The 4,191-nt window shown below is 38.5% G+C and overlaps 1 long non-coding RNA gene across 1 annotated transcript; it reads right to left on the bottom strand.

Annotated features, from left to right (window-relative positions):
- Nucleotides 1–1,770: 1,770 nt before the first annotated feature.
- LOC140481018 (uncharacterized) lies at nucleotides 1,771–3,854 on the bottom strand. Its single transcript, XR_011961454.1, has 3 exons — nucleotides 3,771–3,854; nucleotides 2,651–2,823; nucleotides 1,771–1,825 (listed from the first exon to the last, which is right to left on the bottom strand). It is a non-coding gene; the product is annotated as an uncharacterized lncRNA (long non-coding RNA).
- Between the last annotated feature and the right edge of the window lie 337 nt (nucleotides 3,855–4,191).

Below are 4,191 nucleotides of genomic sequence, written 5' to 3'. Positions count from 1 at the left end.
CACCTTTAAAATTGCCAAAAACATCAAACCTGACAAGTCAACTCATGCATAAACTTGATGTTGCAGTCTGGAATCTTTGGAGTTGTAAAGACAGATTTTTTACCTGTTGAATCATAAATAGATCTGTGCATACTTGCAGGCTCACATTAGCTGGTCCAACTGTTTCAACAAAGTAAAAGGTTTCAGGTGTCCATGCCAAGGATCTGTATTGACCAAGTTGTGGGATGCCAATGCTATTGTAAGGATTGATTTGGTGATATGATTGGTTCATCATGTATGAACTACACCCAGAAATTATATGATGAAACATGTATAGATAACTGTGAACATGTTAAAATGAAAATCATATTTACACATCTGCTAAGGACTTTTGGTGAGTCGATTTTTGAGGTTACTTTCAGTGGCTTGGTGCATGAGAATAAGAATGGAATAGTTTCTGGATTGGGCAAATTAGCCCTAAAAATTTCATTGCAGTACTTCATCAGAAAAATAATTACTTGTTTTTTTTTGGATATTAGCAATTTCCTTGTGACACATTTGTCACTTATTTGTTTAGATAGGAATGTTTCCTTCCTCTACCTCAACTAGTGAGTGGTAATTAAAAATCAAAATTTTGTTTTACCCTCTTAATTTAAGCTGTCATGAGAGCCTTTCTTCTCTCTCTGAGTCGATTGCCTCACTTCCTTTTTCCATGATATTAGTTCAGTTCAGAAATGACCTTTTTACTCCTTACTTCACAATTCTATTTTTCTCAATAATTTCTGCTTCAAAATAAAATGATGATATAAAATCGGAAATTCAGTTAAGAATGCAATGTTCCTGCAAGTTTAGTTTAATTTTCCGGTGAAGCAACATTTTATTTTTCTTTTGTGAGTTTTAATCATTGTGCAAGGAGATAAATGTGTTGCCGAATGACAGTTCTAAGTAGAAGGAAGTGGAATAATTTTTGAATGGTATTGTATTTGCTAGAAATAATAATGAGACAGCTTTTAGATTGCCTCAAGGGATGAAGATTGGCAGCATTATGATGCATTGCTACAAACAGGCACCCAAGTTTCGAGGGGCTTTTGTGGTGCAGTGGTCATATTTCTACCTCTGAGCCAGCAGGTCCGAGTTCAAGACCCACCAGCACCAGAGATGTTTAATAATATCCCTGGTCTGGTCAATGGGGAAAATCCTTATACCCAAGTTCTTGGGAATTGGTGTAGTGCATGGAGTTATGCTAAAATCATTGGGAGAGGAAAGTACACCTTTTAAAGAGATGAAAATTGACAAACGATTTGACAATTGGAATATGGTTGGCTGACTTGCAGATGTAGACACAAAAACCCAAATGTTCCATCTTTTTGAAAATGGATGCACCTGCAATATGGTGGGGCTTCTGCTGTAACAGGACATACCATGAAAACTCAATGGTTTCCAGTTTTTGAAAAGTTCTCATATAAGGTCTACTGCAGTGTGCTTTGTCAGACAACACTAGTTGCCAGGAAAGTACGCATTTACAAATAATGTCACAATGGAGCAAATGACAGAACCTCCAACATTTAAACACAATTGCAGTACATGTACAAATATCTGATTGGATCTACTCATGTCACCTTTTAATTCCAGCAAGACATTAGATAAATGTTAAAACAGCTAGTGATGCAAACAAATGGTCACAAACCTTTTTTTCATTCTTGACTGGTTAGTTCCTCAAGGTAACATAGTACTCACACAAAATATGAATAGAAGAACTTTATTTTGATTTAAATATCAGATTATTAATCCATTCTGTATAACACTGACTTGACTTCGTTTTAACTGCAACAGGACAACTTAGAACCTGCAAAAGGAAAAAGATTATATATGGTCAAGGAGTAACTTAAGGTTATAATGCAGTTTCCAGATTTTTGCTGTTATTAAATGTATCTGGTGAATGACTGCGCAGTTCAATTTCACATAACTCATTCTCCAAAGCATGGATCAGAGCAATGGATTCTATAATCACTTTGTTTGACCAATCATTTTATGTTTGACAATATCATGTTCAAGTAATTCTTACTGTAAGCAACAGCCTGTATATTACAGTGGACCACTGATCCACGAAATTAGAAACATCCTTTATCATCGAAAAGCTTCATATTTAATTAGTAGATACATGGAGGTTTAAATTTGTTAGAGCCCGAACAGAGTGGGGAATGTAAATGTTGGTATGCTCTGATCAGTTGCCTCCTCACTTGGGCATTGAAACCATACTGAATTTGTTTCTGTGTCTGCTTAGCAAGAAATAAATCAACTGCTGGTGTTATTTTTTGTTTTCATTGACAGACCAGCTAATAAGGCTCTGTGGAAAATCACTGCCATGATTCAAACATAGCTAACACTCAAGGTGAGGTGCAAACAACTATATTATATACATTATACCACTGTAAAGTGATATGCAGAAATGAATGTGGAAAGTCATCTATTTTTCATAAATGACAGGAGGTTCGTAGGCAGTGGATATCTGCAGGAGGAGGATCTTCACTTTTCTACCAAATGGCAAAGGCATCGGCAATGGTGGACAAAATTGGAAAAGCAGTCACCCACACAACAGTTGTGCAGAAATTTCAATCAGTGTCAGAAAACCTAATCTCAATCCTGATCAGGTTAAAATTCACCCACTTACCTTCAGGTCGCATCTGCTCCAGAGATTCCTGGATAAGGGCCTGCTGTTACAGAGTTATCCAGGAAAATCCAAGAATCCAGAATTGAAGGAACTAATTTCAGAAAACACGTACTCTTTTACAGAAATCCGTGTGGTGTGGTTTGTAGCTTAAACATCCAACAAACACGTGGTAGCTGCAGTTGAACGGAAAGTACATAAGATAATTTAAGGATTAGAGTTGGGGACAGGTAGGTGGAGGTATAGTTAGGCTGCTAGGTGAAGTAAAGTGCCTTGATACCAGGTAAGTAGATGAGTTCTCAGTGTAGGACTTCTCAGTGGGAGTTGTTGTTTTGCACAGTTGTTAGATCATGTGGTTCAAGTCCAGGCAAGTATGTTAGGTCAACCAATTAGTACAGTGTGCTGATGGCTGGTTTGCTGATGCACAGAGACTTAAACATTGTTGCCTAAATTCCCATACCAGCACAGATCACTGGTGGTCCTGCAGTATTCACCTCACTCTCTCTCCTGAGGCTTGGTGACCCTCAGGTTAGACTCACCCACTGTGGTCTCTTTCAAGTGAGACCGTAATCCCATGGTTCTTTAGGTCTTTGGTGATGATTCCATTGGGTCAGCTGACTGGGGAGTTGTGTCTTGTGGAGGGGAATGTAGTCAGGTTGAGTAGAGGGGAGTTGGATTGGAAGGTGCCACTTCTGTGTGCGGTCAGTGGTGAGTTAGGGGATCAAGTTAATAGTTGCTCAGAATCCAGAGCAGGTTTTTAATCCTCTAAGGTTTGCTGGGCAACTATTAAATTTAACTGTGAGAGTTTCTGAATTCTGTGTTAAAATGGTTTTCTCAAAGGTTTAATGTGCAGGGAACTGGGAAATTCCCTCAGAGTCAGCTACATCAGGAATTCTACATGGTCCTTATATGCAGTCAATCAGAAAAGGTGTCACCACTAAATTTTACTCAGAAAAATCCAGCTCAGAGATTTCAAACAAACAAACATGCAGGTGGTTCTCCTATAACACCGTAATTACATTCTAGCAAAACCTCACTTAATAGAAAATCACTTCATAGAAATAATGGGAAAAGTGGGGTTGTGGCAGACAAACAAAACATATCACAATCACTCAAAACTCACCCAAACGCCTAACGCAAAGTAGAGCGCAGGCTGAATGAAGGTTGAAATCATATTCAAGAAACAAAAGAAAATTTAACACAGTACATTTAAAAAATGTAAGAAAGTTGGTCTCTGTGCAGTAACTCTCACAGAAAGCTGCTCTGTCATTAGCTGACATTGTGCATGTGCAGAACAGCAGGAAGACCGGCACTGACGTTATGCTTGCGCGGACACCAGTACATGCGTAGAACAGCACAGAGATTTTGGCAATGTATTAGCCTTATTGCGCTGCAGAAACGCACATTATTCCAGAACTGCCTATACATGTGATGTGGAGGTGCTGGTGTTGGACTGATGTGGACAAAGTTAAAAATCACGCAACACCAGGTTATAATCCAACAGGTTTATGTGGAAGTATAAACTTTTGGAGCGCTGCTCCTTC

The sequence above is a fragment of the Chiloscyllium punctatum genome, chromosome 9 (assembly GCF_047496795.1).
Source record: "Chiloscyllium punctatum isolate Juve2018m chromosome 9, sChiPun1.3, whole genome shotgun sequence".
NCBI classification, from domain to species: Eukaryota; Metazoa; Chordata; class Chondrichthyes; order Orectolobiformes; family Hemiscylliidae; genus Chiloscyllium; species Chiloscyllium punctatum.
Note: the sequence above shows the minus strand (reverse complement) of the source record. Positions and strands in the feature narration are given on the sequence as shown.